Here is a 17807-nt window from a genome sequence, read left to right as displayed (position 1 = left end):
CCAGAAAAAGAAACTAAAATAAGAAAATCTCAACTGAGTCAACAGTGAACAGTGAGTCAAGCTGAGGACTCTCCTGTTGTAAGGTTACTCTGCTCATGAGCGATTTTTTGTATAATAATTACTTTTAATACACTAATACACACAGGAGAAAATAGCGAGGTTTCGTCGTAGTCCCTATGCTGCTTTCAAGAAAAAGGATTCTTCCACTTACACCAGAATAAAGAGGCTTCCTGCTTTCCCAACACAGTTTGAATCATGTATCAATATGTGAAATATAATACAGATTCAGTGTCAGTTCTAGGTAATTTGACACCGGACAATTAGATTCGGAAACTGAAATCCTCCTAGGAAGTTACTACTGCTACAAAATTACTATTATATGACTACTGCAGCAGTTAATAAAAAAGATCTGTCATCAGCTTCAGGAAAGAGTTTCTTCACAGGCTGTTTTTGCTACAAACCCCACCTGCTTTAAGTACTCACACTGTATTGGCAGTAAAGTTGAATGCTTAATTTAATCTATGTAAGCAAACGTAAAATAACTACCCGCCTGAAGTAATCAAAAGAGGAAGATAAGGAATGAATTTCAGTATTATTAACAAACAAACCTTCTCTTTAACCCTCAATTATATTTGTTTGTATAAAATCATTTGAGTCAGGGCACATTTTATTAGCTTGCTGTAAAACATCTGTAGAAAACTCAGGCAGCAATTAGACAGATTAATGTCTAATACTGACGAGTAATTTACTCCATTCCCCACTGCCAGCTAAAAAATGCTACTCAGTCCTCTCTAAATGTACTCTTGCTACATTTTTCCAGACTATTGCAGAATAAAAATTATGACTATAAATACATATACATACACACACACAAAAAAAAAATAAAGGAATATATTAAATTGTTAGAAAAAGGGAAACCATATAAAATTCTCTGTTAAAGGTTGCAGTCAACAAGAGACCAAGTCCCTAAGACTTTATTACAAATACACATAAACAGCACGGTAAATTCAGGACTTGGGGGAAAAAGTCATGAAGATTTACTAGCTTCCGCTACTCAGCTAATAATTAAAGATGTGAAATTCCACTAAACATCCACGGAAGATGCTGCTTAGAGTAAAAGGTGACCTATAATCTTTACTCTGAGGGTGTCTAGCTGATTCGCATTCCAATTCACTCTCAAGTCTGTCTGCCTCCCAGATAAAGAGAAATGCATCTGTAACACCAGGCAGTTTTCATCTCAAATACACAACTACACTCCCTACACCTCAGTCCCAGCAGCACCCACCCCCTTAACCACTGCCCCACATACATCATGCTAACAAATTCTTGTGAAAAATCTATTACATCATATTTAAAATTCCTTTCCTCGCATTTATCTGAAAATAATAATACATTCTAAAACCTTTGATCCAAGCTACCATGAAAGGGCAGCATATGTGCATGCAAGGAGACAAAGCAGCTGCACACTCATCCATCACTGATAGCCGAGTCACCCCGAGTGCAATGGTCTGTCCTCTTCAGAAGGATGGTGACTGGCATTTGTAGCACAGGTATAAATGTGTCAAAATCCTGTTTGACTTCTAAATCCCTCAACCAAGTCAGTGTTAATCTTCTGATGAGCTTTTGTTCTCTCTAAATTCTCCGTTAGGAGATTGGGAGCCTTTTCACACAAGCTTTTGAAAATACATTGTTACTCAGTTCACCACTTTCCGATTACTCTTCCCACCACCCTATCCGCATATTTATTGACGTGCGATTATCTATTTGGGAAACACATTTATAAATTCAGAAACATCTTGTTGCTGTTCTCTCCGTCAATGTCATCTTCACTACCTGAGTTGTCCAATAATTTATCTGCTCATCTTCCTTCACCCTCAGGATGCACAAGACAATAGCCCTGGTGTTTACAGACCTGCGCTTGCAGGAGCAACTCACAGCAAGGGAGAAGAAAATAACATTTACTCTCACACACAGGCAGCTCCTGGGTCATCTTGACAGGCAGAACAACTCGGGGGGAAAAGTATCCAGGGATGCTGGAAAAATACAGAGATTGCCATCCTAGAAAAGGATTTCCTTTCAGCCTACTGAAAGACACAGAGCAGAAGCTGGAGTTCCCAGAAAACAGACTCTCTTAGAGTAGGGATGCCAACCTGACCTCCTTTTGGGAGAGCTCAGAGGATGAAGGACAAGCAGATTTGCTCTCAAGGGTGTTTTGAAGCTGATACTGCCTCTCAGTCCTGCTCACCAGCACAGACTGGTGCCCTTTGGAAGATGAATAATTTCTCATCACATTTACTTTATTGTCACACACATGCAATTCTCTCAAGACCAGGTAGAAACATTTATCCATGGCTGCTTTTAATGGTTTAAAAGTTTGCACATTGATGGAAGAGGAAAGTGGGAAGGAGCTTCTCTCTGTGTGATTATTTACTTAAATCCTTCCCATTACTAACAAGCAGAATGATAAAAATCACCTAAGCGTGAGGAGGTGGAAGACTTCACTTCACACAAACGGTTTTATTTCAGAAGATCTGAGCACGCATCAGCAGAAGGGAAATCAATGGTGTTTGTGCAGCAGGTCCTGCATAAGGCTCTGCTGCCCACCCACAACTCACTGCACTCGAGGGACCAGAGATCAATTCCTGGCGCCCTGCTACTCCAATTCTACAACGCTACAAAAATAAAACAACAGCAGGATGAGAAGGGGGAGGGAGGAGGAAGAGGAAGAGCACAAATAAAGGAAGGAAAACCAAGCTGATGTTCCTCTAATGAGGAACATGCAAAAGCTCACCATCTGATATCTATACTGGGTAAAAACAATTTTTGGAGGAAAACAAACCAAACACAGTTGAAAAAATACCAGGCTCTTTCTGGAGCTTTCTGACAATATTTCCAGGGTATTCCACATTTTTGCCTACAGTATTTCTACAAATGATTTAGTAAAACCCTGCTAGCAAGCTGCACACAGATAAAATCCATCTCCTCAAGGATAATCAGGAAGTCCCAGAGGTACACAAGTAACACAACATGAAATCTGGAGACATCTTTCCTTTATCTAAAAGGCAAACAGCTATAAATATTGCATCTTTCCGTTTTCCATATTAGGCACATTAAACATGTAATTGAAGTGATTAATATTTTAAGTGGTTTCTTATTTGGAAGAAAATAATAAAACTAAATTTTATAAAGTATTTATACTTTCAATAAATAATTTCCTGTTTCTGTTTTATATTTAAAAAAAACCAAAACAGATCACATCCCAATAGCACCAGCACTTCAGATACAACAACTTGACACCAGGAATGGAAACTCAAGTTTTTTCAAGGGGGAGAAAGGACACACAATGCTTTTTACTGGGCTCTCTCTAGCTATATTTGATGTGAATGATGTGTTACAGAGAATCTTAAAAATACAAACAGGCACCCTACACAACAATTTTGTAGTTCCTTTGAATTATCCAAAATAATTCCAGGCTGAGACTGAACGTCCCTTCCTACACAGACCCTCCGGAACATTTGAAAAGATGCTACTTGCATTAACATACACAAGCGTGGACTATATCAAACAAAAAGCTATTTCTCCAAAAAAAATACAAAAAACCCGCAAGATCAATTAATATACAAAATTCTGTATGTTACTATGGACTTATTTTTTAATGTCTTCTGAGCTTGGTCTAGTCACATCTATTATACACTGAAGTGACAGAGCCAGACTCTGTGCCCTTGCAGAGAGTTAGAGAAGGCTCCAGAATTTATTCCCTTTGTTGTTGTTGTCTATTAAATTCAGGATATCCTTTTGGATCTTCTATTTGCTGGTGTGTCATGAAAATCCTCAGAAAACCAAAACCCTTCAAAGTTCAGCCCAGGTTTGGGAAGTCTCACAAACAGAAGCAGTCTTGACAGTCAGGAAACAAGTGCTTTGTTAGAGCCATGGCTTTGTCAGCCTCAGTTTCAAGGAGATTTGGGGCTTGTTTTCTTACAGAGAACTCAAAAGTCACTATATACAATTTACGCGGAAGCAAAATTGTTTTCTCTGGAAGAGAGTCTGGGAGGTAAAAAAAAGTTTGAATTTTTGTTAAAAAGCATTCCATATTGTACACAAAAAGTTCCAAAATAAAACAATATATAAAAAATAGCTCTTGATCCAATTAATTGTAAAAATCAAGACCAGATGCTCTTTCTAATGATAAATGATAAACGACCAAGCATATCCAGTGTCAAAAGGAAATACAAACATCGTTTTTCATGGCAGTGAAACCTGTTCCAGTTAACAGCCATTATGTTTGCTCCTAAACCAGAGTGAATGAGGCCCAAGTGGAGACTGTTCTTCCCCAAACCAGCCCCTATACACTTGCTCAATCTCATGCTTAATCTCATTTTTAATCACATCCTGCAGTTTACACCACAACCAGCCACGCCATATCATTTGTTACACATAATATTAATATTTATTCAAATTTTCTTGCAAAACTTACCTAGAAATCAGTCAGACAACAACTTGTGCTTTACGGTTGTTTTTTCATTCGTCCTGACTATTCACAAGGAGCCTGAGCTCAGAAAATGGAATAGCAGGCCTGCTGCCAGCAGACTTCCTGCACTCCAAGCCTGAACCATATGGATAAGCTCTTAATACAATACAGAAAGACACTTCTTGAATGTAAGCAGGCAGGTTTGGCTTTACAAAGAAGTTCAGCACAAGTGTCTAGACTACGAGCAAAGTGCCAGCAGATATAAATCTGGGGATTTATACCATAGATGGTTGACAAGAGAGGTTTAAGCTGCTCAAATTCCAGAACTGCACATTGCAGCCAGCACTCGTGTCCATCAGACACAAGAGCACAGGTGGTAGGATGTGGCATCTGAGAAGGGTAAATAAATCTCCACATCCACACTCAGCTCTGCTGCATCGACAGCTGAACAGGTAATCATTAATACCACAAGATTGTTCTGCATATTACATTACTTTTAAACTGAGGAAAACCAACCCAGAGCACACGGCACATAAAGACGGACTCATCATTTGGAAGGTTTGTATGGTTCCTCGGTTTCCAGATAATGATGAACAGCTAAATAAGCTTATGTTGTGTGATTTAGTCTTCCTTTAAAGATTGTTTTATCCAAACTTGGAAAGGTTTTTCATTTGCCCCCATTTATGAAGAATGTTTATTTGCACCTGACTGTTAGTGGTTATGCTGGAGTCAAAAACCTTGACTACACAAAAACACACACACCAGTAAAGGTGACAGTCAGCTCCTCGTAGGGCTTTTTTGGCTGCCTGTCTGTGAGGACAAAAGCAATGCAAAAGTTTACCTTAATCATAAGCGCTCTCTTAGTGCAAAACTTTCATTGTAACCAGCAACGTTAGAGAATACACAGCATATAGTTACATCAGGTATCTACAAGCCACACAATGGATTTGGTATATGTGAGTGCGAAAACTTGCCACAAAAAATTAAGCAATCGACTATTCCAAAATGGTGTTTTCATGTCTGACTTAAACCATTTTTCTTAATAGAAATAATTTGGTAAACAGATTAAACAACCACATGCATACACTTACAAAACAACATTTGTAACTCAAAAATTTGCACATGTATCCACCAATTTCAACTGTGATTTCTACTCCCAAAGATCCAAACTACAGTAACACAACACGGACAGCTGCAAGGACTAGGGGTGCATTCAGTAGACTTGCATCTTTATTGATATTGACTGAGTAGAATCTTCATTGATCAGATATGGTAAGCTGGGCTTTTGGACATTTACAAGAGGCAAAAGCAGTTTAATAAAAACAAACCAACAACAACAACAAAGTCATTATACAAAGAAATCAGCGAAATCAGAGTCTGAAGCAAAGCTTAGACACTTTATGAGGATTCCTGAAGCTACAGCTATGCAGGGGCTGGGAAGATCCTGGCAAAGTCCCTGTGCAGACACAATGCAGACTGACAGGAAAGCAGCTACAATTACCCAGAAAGTCTCATAAAGACCAAAGCCCTCTTTGAAAGCCTGTCTGTGTAGAAATTTTCTTCACACTGATCCATAGTAGTGACAGAATCTGAGTAAGTCTACAGCTAGAACTCAGGTCTGAAAAAGGGCACAAATTCCCAATTCCCCCTCAACTTCCCTTGCTCTCTGTACATGCAAACGATATTTTTCAATTTTCATTTCAGATGTTTTACAGCACTTTGTGTGCTGTCCTGTTCTTCTGTATTTATAATGCTGACCGTTTTTATTCAGAATAAACACTGAGAAATTAACTTGTTCATACTCTATGCTTCCAATTTTTCAAGATCCATTTGAATCCAATCCTTTCTTCTTATCCCTGCAACACCTTGAAAGCCAATGCCATCCACAGGTTTCACTGGTGCACTCTCAATTCCTCGATCTGGGTTACTAAGCAACCTGCTAGCCAGCTCTGGAGCCACTACACAGCCACTTCTGAATATGCCACATCCAACTTTTCAGACAAAAATACCACAGGCCTCCATATTCAACTATTTCTAAAAGCAAGACAGAGAGTTTTACACCTCATTACAAGTGTTTCTTATCATTTTCGAGCAGCAACTTGTTCAAGACTAGCTAGTAATGCCAAAGATAAGGACTGATATCTTCAGTCCCCATTGGGCAAAGTCTAAATCAAATCAACACACCACTCCATTACATAGCCTGTAAAAAAAATTCCTTAGTTTCATAGATTAATCAAGTTGAGGCTTACATAATACAAAAAAAAGGCCAACTTTTTTTAGTGCCTAGGAGCTGGTCTAGCAGGCATCACAGCCATACTCCTGACTTACTCCCCTCACACTTTCTCTCAAATGCCAGCGACTAAAACACCAGCAGAGACCCCCATAACTGAAAATACTTCTCAAGTTGGCAAAAATAAATACTTGCATCTCTTCCTTTTTGAAAACGTACGCTGATTTAGAATGACACCATTTGGCCTGTGATCACAACTTGTAACTGGCAAGAACTCCCACTGTTATTACTTTTTGGGATAACTGCTACCCACATAGTGCCAGATGGTCCTTTCCACCTCTGCTGAGGAGGTGGAGCAGCACTGCCTGCTGTCAGCCTTACAGCTTCTTCATTTTCTCTAAACCAAGACAGAGATGATATTACCAGTCTGAAGAGAAAGCGGATGGGCACATGTATCTCCATTACAGCTTCAGCCTCCAAAGAACAATAGTCCCTTCTTTCATGGTGCCTGTTACACTAAATCCCCACTCCTGAAGACAAGAAAACATGGGATATCATGGCCCCCACGCAAATATTAACCAAAGGCTGGTGCCAGTGAAAAGCTGCTCTGAGAGATTTCAATCCAGCACAGAAGTTCTAACTGTGAAGCTGAGTATCTCATACTAACAACCGTGTGAAGCAGCAGAAAACTGAGTTGGGGTCCTCTAATTAAATCTTACACTCAAAATTAAATAGGAAAAGCATTTGAATAAGAGGAGAAAAACCTATTAAGTAAAAAAATGGGGAATTTGTCCCTCCATAAAATATAAATAATCTATTAAACTAAGATTATGTAGAACTGCAAAAGCTGCTCGAAAAGATAATCAGCATTAAACTCCAACGTATACAGAAAACAGATCAAGCTACACACAAAGAATACCTGCCATAACCCAGATAATTTTGCAAATAACCTTAAAAATAAAGTCTCATGGAGAACACCAGGACCTGCAAGCTGGGATAAATCAGCAAAATCTGCAGGCACAAGCATTTATTTTGATAATTCAAATCACACTATCCACTTGCATTTGCACCTCTCCACAGGCTCAGTTTAAAAGTTACACACACACATCCTTATGTATCTCTTCTCCAAGCATCACTGATTTCTAAAAATCTATCCTCACTATTTTACTTTGGTTTTCCCTCTCTCAGAACCCTTCCATATTCCAGTCCATAAAATCTCTTTAGGATAGAAAGTTGTTTACCTGTTTGCCTGCTAAACTGCCCTTTTCTGAAGACTTTCCTGTAGAGTACTTGCAGGAACAGGCTGGCTAAGGCCATTTCAATTATCTGCTCAGTCACTGACCCCTTCCACTCCCAGATTTCTTCTGCTCAGACACTGAGCAGACCTGAGACAGGGAACAAGGAATGTGCCAGCTCTGAAGGAGCCTGGAGAAGCAGTAGTATCACAGGTGTCTTAGGCCTGAAAAGACAACACTTTTTTCGACCAATTTCAAATTCCAAGCACCCCAAATAAATTAATTAATAAATGCTGCCATCCCCCAGTCCTGGTGAACTGCAGAACGTACAGGCTTTCCCACTGATACCTCTCAGCATTCAAAACATGGAACTAATTTCTACAAAAGCACTTTGTACCTTTATCTTCTTGTTACTAGGCCTCTTCACACTGCTATGTGGAACATTAAGGGCACCCTACTGTAACAAATAATTTCTAGACAGAGAATAATCCTTCATGAGACAATGGAAGATAAGGCAAAAAGGAAAATCGTCTGTTATTAATGAGGTAAATAAAAGGACCAACCACAGGGATATGCACACTTCACTGTTCAGCACACTCTGGTTGCACATTGTTCCTTCACTTTCTTATATTTCTTCATTAAAAATGTCAACTTCAGGAAATCCAACTCAAGAAGTTAAAATAGCAGAAGCTCACTTTTATTGATGGAAAAAGGCTGTACCAGAATCTCCTGTGACAGACTGGTGGGACAAAATGGGATTATTAACTCCACTTGATCAGTTCTACTAGTGAGCAATTTCAGGGCAAGAACACCAGGAGGAAGGCAGTAAAATGTGATTATTCTTTTTACCTTACACCCAGACATCTGGTTCAGCACAGCTGAGAAACCAGCAGCTTTCAGCAGGACTCACCAGCTGGATGATGGGACAGGGCAGGCAAAACTTCCTCAAAGAGCAATATTTTCTTTTGTGTTGCTTCTCTAAAACAATAAAGCCAATAAGCAATACTCCATCTAACAAATGCAGAAAGAATCTAAAACCTTCAACATTTATACCTCCAGATACAAGACCAGGAATCAATTCACATTTGTGTCTCTCCAATGTCTTCTCCCAATTTTCCTTGTATTTTCTCCTTGACTTTACTGGAAATAGTATTTCATAACCTCAGCCAGAGGCAGCCCACTGGAAAGGTTAAGCATGGCATCAGAGCCCATCAAGACAGTATTTATATTGCTACCAATATTTAAGTCAACAGTTAAAACACTGACCACAGGATCCCACTCAATGAGCTTCACACTCTGCAATTCAAGGACAGAAAATTCACCTCCAGAGAAGTCTGGATTACTAACAAGGTGACTGGCAGGAACAGAAGACACCATAACAGCTTCCACGTTAAAGACATTAAGACACTGTCAAGAATATCAGTTAATGCTTTTCAGCCTACTAGAGGCAATGCACAACTCCTTTCTGAACCACCAATACCATAAATATTCAAACTCCCATTCTGAAAGATATTTCACACTGTCTTTTAATTTTGGTATTTTTCATATGCACTGATAGTTCCTCTGTTTCATATGTGCTCATCAAGGTTGTCATCCAAACTATGAAGGAAACAGAAATTTTTAAGAAAGCCACCTGAGGAGAACACAAAAAAAGTAAGAAACCATTCACACCCATACACAAGCCTTACCCATTAAGGCATATAAAAAATATAAATTTCAGCAGAGGTGTTTCCTACTGATTACTTTATAAAAGCACTTCGCTTAAATAATCTGAATACAGAAAAATAGCAGCAATCTGTCAAATATTATTGTACCTGACATGGAAATCCTACAGGCATGAAGGAGAAAAATCAAATAAATACCCAAAATATTTAAAAGGAATGTAAGTAAACAGAAGCTCCTCATCATAAAATACAAATTAACCATCTATTTTCTCACACTTCTTAATTAATAAAAAATATCCAGTGTGACTTGCATTGCAAGTAACGATTTACCTATCCAAAATACTACTTTCATTAATGAGACCATTACAAATCTTAAATTTGAGATCACTACAATTCAACCGTAATTAGCAATTACAGCTGATGTAAGTATAAGTAAAAATAAGACAATTGAATATCCACCAATAAAGTGAGGAACTCAGAGAAAAGCGATGCATTTACCCTAATCACTGTTATTTGGGATTTTTTCCTCAACTATATTTTAATCTTAAAAATATTCCCTGCAGATGAGGGTAAAAGATGTAGTTCAAGTAGTCAGCTGAATTTCATTGGTGGTGTGATACGAGCTTCAACTATTACACACTGGAAATCTGCAAAGGGAAATCTGCAAATCTGATCACTGAAACCAAGTCAGCTAATTCCAGTGGCAGAAAACCAGAACATATGGAAATCTGGACGTAAAGACAAATAATTTCAAATGACAAGCATATCACTGCTGTCTCATGTGCAACCCACTCTAAAAGAAATGATCACAAATTTGCAAATTAAAAACTCGAGGAAAGAGCAGCAAGCATTCTTCCAAACTCTGGGAAGGCCAAGATAATGGCAAACACTTTTGGTATTTGCATACACTTGCAGCACATCGAGGAACAAATACAGCTTTGAGCCTGCTCCGCTTTGATCAGCACAGTAAGGGCACAAATGCTCATCAAATGACTTTTCGGTAACTTCTGTGAAATGGGGCACCATGAATGGAACTGCCTGTGGTGCAAGAAAGGATCATTCATCTACCCCAGGACCTCCACTCCAGACATACCACTCGATTCTTTCTCATTAAGTACAAGTGAACAACTAATGAGCAACAAGTTGCTCCAAGAATCTGAAATTACGTGTCTCAAAGATCTCTTACAACAAATCCCTCCGCAGCCAAACAGCAAAATTAACAGCAAGCCTGCCCTCACTCTGCAGAGCTCCCAGTCTGCTCAGGAAGATACTCCTTCGGTCACAAATATGTTCTTTCCATAAAGGACAAATAAACAACAAATACTGCTAAGAGCTGAAATGTCAACATGCATGATTCATCACTCTGTTCATTAGTGATGCCACCAGTCTCCCAGATGACTTCCCTGCCAAGAGCTCGCACATCGCTGCTCAGCAGCAGCAGCAGCGCCCCGGCGGCACGCACAGACCTGCCCCAATAGGAACAGTAACACCAGCTCACCGGGATCCTGGGTGTTCCTCAAGTATCTACATGTACCTCTGCCAAACTGCCTCTTAAGGATTCCTACCTCAGGTTACTTCTTCAGTAAAGCTAAATAATCCTCATCTTTACAATGCAACAGGAGAGATGGGAGAGAAAAGGGGGGGGGTGGGGAAGAAACTCCTCAAATTTTAAGTTCAAACAAAGTATCAGTTTTAGCGAAAATGCCCTCCACTCAGAGCAGGAAAAAACTTCACCAAAACTACTGAGGAAACAAAACTTACACCAAATTTTGCTTTATGCAGAATACATAGAAACTCAACTATTACATACACTTTATAAAAGCCATGAATAAGTAATGATTCCTTCGAAATCAAATAATGACACAACATGGTACAAACCCAAAGTTGAGCCAAATGGTACTTCTTACGTTTTATCATTACTAATTAATGTTCTCTTATAGAGTATTTTTCAAGAGAGAGTTTCTCACGCCACAGTATAAATTCTGCCATTTGATGAACTTTGGAAAGACAGGGAATAAATGCTACCCGGGAAGAAAGCCAGGCTGCTCGGGGAACTCAACAGATTAATCAAAGATTTCTCTTCCTGAGGAGCTGAAACACCATAGTCCCATTACCACAGCACACAGAACACAGAGCATTTTTATTCACAACCTAGTAAAGTAACTTCTGCTCTCTCATCAGAATCCCACAGGCAATTCCATGCTAAATTCCTCTGCAGTGTGTTTAGCATCCTTGCTAAACTAGATCCTTTCATCACAGGCTGCTGAAGTAGAAACTTGAGGAACCCTGTGATGGGACAGCTTCACAAGGGATAATTTCAAGGCCAGGCTCTAAATTCCCAGCTTCTCCCTTTCTAATGCAAGTCCACAAAACAAGAGCTATTTCCTCTAAGTAATGTAGAACTTGTATTTAAAGTAATCACTTTTTAAATTAATTTAAAACAAACAACTGCATTTTAGCCCCATACAATAACGGGACTGGAACCATTCTAAGTAACATAACTAGAATTTAATTTTTCTGAGCTCATAAAATCCATCTGGCAAATGAACCAGAGACAAATGACCCAGTTCACTGGATCAAGTATTTGCAGGTGCAGTGAGCTCCAAACACTAATTTATCTCCAACGAGTGCAACAGGCATGTTCTCCACCTTCAAGTTACAACGAAGGTGCGATTCTGGGTTGGGCTGGAGCTAATGTTTTTTTGCAGTAGCTCACACGGGGCCATGTTTTGGTTGAAGACTTGAACTACTTTTGAGTAGTTCAAACAGAGTCAAAAACAACCAGTGGGGTCAATTCTGCTACCACTGGCGACCATGGTAACCTCCCAAAGCCCATACTGGCAATGTCACTATGTCCTGTGTCAACACAGAGCTTCACATGTCCTATGGATGCTGAAAGAATTCCCAGAAGTGGGCACTTATTTATCACATTAGAAACAAAGCACATGACAATCTGAAATTACCGATCAGGCTGACTCCGAGGGTAACCAATGACGTAACAAAGGCTGCAAGACCGTGAGTATTTGTGGAGTGCTGAACATAAACCATTCACTTCCTGTACACCAAAAGGTGCCATTTTAAGGCTTTGTGCAATAAGCCAGACACAAGTTCCCAACTGGCATCAACCACTCAGAGAGCCCACGGCTGCCATAAAGGAAAAACTCAGCCACTCTATTTCCTACTCCTGCATCCTCCTCCTGTCGCTTTCGCGTTCCACAGGTCAAGTTCAGTTTGTTGATCCAGCAATAAATGAACTCCCCAACATAAATAGTTGCCATTCACACAACAGCTGCTCAAAAGTTCCAACGCAGCACATGACAGAGCGTCCACAACACTGCGGGTGGGGGAACGGGGATGAGAGGTTACTGATTCGGCACCACTTCTTAAAATCTGCCTAACCTCATCAAGAAACAACACTCAAAGCCATTTGTTTGTCTGGATGTCAAAGGAAATTACCTTGTCAAAGGAAATAGCCATTGTACTCTAAAGAAAATTCATCCTCCAAAGTTGAAAGAATCAATGCTTATACATCAAAGCGACAAGAAATAAGGGGTTTGTTTTTGAAAAAATTTCAAAGTAGAAGATTTTCTTAATAGTGCAAAACATGGGATTACAGGCTCTCAGCTGATCTCATGTCTAACCACCTCTAGAAAAGGTAAACCTTGATGAAACACAAGGAAGGATGTAATCCTTCTCTTTTTCTAATGGGAAAAACCATGCACAAATTTGGGAGGGTCACAGGTCCAGGTTTTTGTCTTTCATGTACCAAGGGGTTGTTTCAGTTCTCTGGCTTCCTTATTGTTTTTCTTTTGCAATCTAACAAAATTTATGGAATTTTAGCAAGAATCCTGAAATTAAACAAAATACAAGATTATAAACTAATGAACACATAGTATAAATAACTTAAATGTGTCACAGGCAGGCCTGACATCAAAGTGTTCTTAAACACACATATATATAACGTACATAAACCCACACTTGCAAAACTCAGAGTATAGTGTGTGTAATGCTGTCCATGATACATATTTGGGCCTTAAACCATTTGCATTTATGGTCATTAATATTAATACGTGAGAATTTGCAAGCAGGAAGTTAGACATGCTTGTCTGCAATACATTAAAAAATTCATCTTATAAAAATTCCCCATACATAAGAGGTATCCTCATGGATTTCTCAACATCAACATATATATCACTGGTATTTCTAAAGGTTTAACTGAAAGTAAATCTAGTGCATGCAACCTTTAATTTAAAACAACCCAGAAGCTCCCAGAACATCATGGGAAAACCAATGGAAAAGACAGAAAGATGAGAACAAGAGACGAATTGTACAAGGCAATCAATACTGATAAGGAGTTTATTTTATAAAATTATATTAGTCATCCAGTTACCCTGAATACATAACCACATGTGAAGTAATTCACACGGTAATTACAAGTCCACATTGCAGGCCGGTATGCTCCAATATTCCACGGCCACAGCAGAGATCCAAACAGGATATGACCCTGCCACTCCAACAAAATTGGGGTAAATTTGGAGTACAGTCTTTCACTGTGTAGGATGCCCTTACGACGAGTCACTACAAAAAAGAAGCACAACTCTAAGTAGTTTATTTTCTTAGAAGCCCTAGAGTCATAAAAAAGCCACAGGCCTCAAACTGGTCGAGATAGTCTTTGCCTAAGCATTACTGCTCTCTTTCCACCAACACTTTGTATGCAGAGCCAAAAAAAGAGATTTTGATAACGGCAAGTGGCAATATACTGTATTTCCTTCATTCAACCACAGGTCTGTCATGCATTTCCTAGGTAAGCATTCCTCCACACCAACTGCCCATAATTTAAGGTGTCTCTCACGGCACAGTAAAAAGCCCCATGTGACCATAGCCAGCAAATCCTCTTCAAAACAAACATTCTCACCAAAAAGGCACTTATTACACCAGCTCATTTTTTCTTTTTAACTCGTGCCTTAGGAATGGATGTTTCCAGGTGCAGGTTTGGAAAATCGGTTCCGAAGATTAAATAAGGAAAATAGACAACACCCAGCTTTTAGCATTTTGCAGGAATCATTCCACGCTCCAGCCTGAGCAATGTCTCTGGCAGGGTCTCCTGGCCATGTTGCTGCTCTCCACAGCACATTTGCCGTATTTCTTCTTCTCCTCCCAATCCAACACTGATTTGCCTTCGCACCTATATCGTAGCTATGCTGCACTCTCCAGCAGTGCTAATTAGCCTCCATCATTTATTTAAATTCTCCAGATACTTCATTTTCCGTGCACTATTTTCACCTTCAAAAAAGCCTAAAACCCGCACTGGTTCATCATTGTCTAAATCAGCTCGCCGATACTAGCTCCGGAACTTCCCAACGCAAACGGGGACGAGAATCTGCCTTTTTCTTCCAAAACGCCCATCTGAGCGCAGTCTGCCTCACCATCTCGCATTGCTTTTTTGCATTTTAGCCCCCACCAACCCCACCCACGCCTGTAAAAGGAGAGATACAGTGTGTCATTAGGCTCCACACGCCTTACTCACCCCTCCGAGGGCGCAGAGGAAGGGGGTTTAACCCTCCCAGTCCCCGCAAGCAGCGGGAGCGAGGGCGGTGTGTGTTCGCATCATGTGTGCGGTACCTGCGGCACCTCCCGCTAAACACAGTGCGGGCAGAACGGCCTCCCTACAGCCTCCCGAGGGCCCGAGGGGACGGATCGGCATTCCGCAGGGCGGAATAAACACCCATCGCCTACCCCTGCACGCAGCTTTCTTTTCAAACACCATAGTCGATTTCTTTGTAAACAAAATAGTCAATTTCTCATTGAAGAAACTCGCTGCTCGCGCCGACCCCGCCTTTTCCCGGCGCTCGCCGCCGCCGCATCCCAGTCGAATTAGCGAGGCACCGACAGCGCGGGCTCCCCCTGCCCGGGAATCGCGGGGAGGAAGCCCCCCCCACACCAGCCCTGTCCTTACGCTCCCCTCGGCCCCGTCCCTGCCCGCCGGAGGGGCGTGGCAGGGACCGCAATCTCTCCCTCCCCCCCACCCCCGACACACCGCCGGGCGTTGGCCCCTCACGGTGTGTCCCTGTCGTGTCCCACCCCAATCTGGTGCCGCGGGGGTTCACTCGCACCCTCGCGCCTGGCGCTCTGCTGGTGCTTACCTGGCGCGGAGGCTGCCGGCGGCCCCGGGCAGAGCGCGGCTGCGCCTCCCTCTCACCGCATCGCCGGGAACCGCCGCCGCCGCGGCGAGCGCGCGCCCGAAGGCGAGGGGGCGGGGAGCGGCCGGGCTCGCCCCTCCTCGGCGGCTCCTTCGCCGCCCTCCCGCCCGCTACAGCGCCCCCTCCGCCCGTCTGTCCGTGCCCGCCGCGGCCTCCCTGGGGGCCGCCGCTCCTCCTCTGCCGCCTTCCTCTTCCCTGTCTCGGTGCCTTCGCTCGGTCGCTCCGAGCTCGCCGCCGTCGTCGTCTCACGGGAACCCGCGGAGGGCGGAGAAGGGAAGGGGCGCGCGAGCGCGCGCGCTCCCGGGGCTCCCTACCCACCACCCCCCATGAGCGCGCGGAGGGGCGCGGCCAAGCGCGGCCTCATGACGAGGGCACGGCTACACGGAACAGGCGCGCCGCGGTCCTCTAGAGCGCCGGCTGCGCTGCGGGCGGTTGCTGTTGGGTCCGCGCCGCGCCCGTTGCCTTTCCTTCCTTTCCTTTTCCTCCCCACCCCTTCCTCTCCGGCCGTACCTGGCGCAGCTGCGGAAGGCGGCGGGGGATGCGCCTCGCCGACACCCTGCCGCCTGTACCGAGCCTCGGGCGGGAGCGGGGCAGCAGCGCCCGCGCCTGGCGAGCCACAGGCGCTGAGCGGGGAGGCGGGCGGGGTGCCGTGGGGCGGGGGCAATGCAGGGGCGGCGGCAGCCGCGCGGGATCCGCCGGGGAGGGGGTGACGCGGCGGCGGCTCCGGCTGAAAAACGGGACGTGCCCGAGCCATGCGCGCTCGCAGCGCGGAAAGCTGATCATATCCTGGGTTGCCTCCGCACCCCTGTGAGGCAGCATGTCCAGGGTCTCTCTGCCCCGCGCAGGTGAGACCCCACCTGCAGAGCTGCCTCCCCCGGGATCCCAGCGTAGCAAGTACGTGGAGTTGTTGGAGTGAGTCCAGAGGAGGCACCAATATGATTAGAGGGATGGAGCAGTTCTGCTCTGAGGAAAAGCTGAGAGAATTGGGATTGTTCAGCCTGGAGAAGAAACCAGGGGTGACCTAATTGTGACCTTCCAGTATGCGAAGACAGTCTACAAGAAAGCCGGAGCCCGGGGTGACAGGACAAGCGGGAGTGGTTTCAAACTGGATGGTCTTCAAGGTCGCATCCGACCCAAACCGTTATATGATTCTGTGAGCTGCAGGGAGGGTCACCCACAAGAGGGGGAGTAGGAAACACTTTCCAGGGCAGCTCCACAGGCGAGGAACAGGCCTCTGGCAGCACCTGCGCAGGGCCAAGGCACCAAAGCCATCTCTGAGGGGTGACCCTGTTCCTGCAGGCACCGCTCAGCCAGGGCTGCCAGAGGGATGTTTGGGTGCTGACACGTCATGATGTGATGGAACACGATGACTCTGGTGCCTGTGAGCTCCTCCAGGTACCTCTGTGTGCAGCAACACCCTTACTGACTTCCACTGGTTGTTCTTAACAAATGAGACTTCTGGAAATAATACCTGGAAACCAGTATGTTTTACTGATCATCACATACAATTGAAGACCAGAGGCACAAGGAGCATACAGGAAATGCTGTATTGCCTGTTAAAGCTAATATAAACATTTTTAAATTACCTCAACAGTGAAACCAGCAATCCAGTCAGCATCTTGGTGTTGTTTAATTGTCCGTGTGAATGAAATGTAAGTGACAGAAATTTGGGGTTCTCATCAAATGGAAAAACATTATTTTTGCACAATAAAAATATATGGTAAACGGAATACTGTTTTTTCACTGATTATTTCCCTTTAAGAAAACTAATATTTTTGTCTTAGTCAACAAAATAATCTTTCTAGTCCAGAACAAAATGTTCCCTTTAATTAAATTATCTCCACTCCCTTGGGATGGATGCCTCATTAAACCTCCTGGGTGCAGATTGTTTGCCTCCATCTCACCTTGGAATGGCTAAGAGCTTTACATCACATCTGCTCACAGTGCCAAATTAATCACCAAATAAATTAAACAACAGGGTAATCTTCAGTTGTGAGTCAAGAAAATGAC

At 42.8% G+C, this 17807-nt stretch overlaps 1 protein-coding gene across 7 annotated transcripts in view; it reads right to left on the bottom strand.

Moving 5' to 3' along the window:
- TANC2 (tetratricopeptide repeat, ankyrin repeat and coiled-coil containing 2) overlaps positions 1 to 16350 on the bottom strand; it is a 165359-nt gene extending 149009 nt beyond the window's left edge. For 4 of the 7 annotated variants that reach the window (XM_088179584.1, XM_088179590.1, XM_088179589.1 and 1 more), the window contains exon 1: positions 15741 to 15825. The gene's annotated coding sequence lies outside the window, so the exon portion shown is untranslated. Of the gene's footprint in view, positions 1 to 15124; positions 15145 to 15740; positions 15826 to 16307 lie in introns of those variants that run through there. The other 3 variants (XM_088179585.1, XM_088179588.1, XM_088179586.1) reach the window with 3 other exon arrangements.
- Positions 16351 to 17807: the final 1457 nt, after the last annotated feature.

This window comes from Sturnus vulgaris, chromosome 27 (genome assembly GCF_052056855.1).
Source record: "Sturnus vulgaris isolate bStuVul1 chromosome 27, bStuVul1.hap1, whole genome shotgun sequence".
Classification (NCBI taxonomy): Eukaryota; Metazoa; Chordata; class Aves; order Passeriformes; family Sturnidae; genus Sturnus; species Sturnus vulgaris.
Note: the sequence above shows the minus strand (reverse complement) of the source record. Positions and strands in the feature narration are given on the sequence as shown.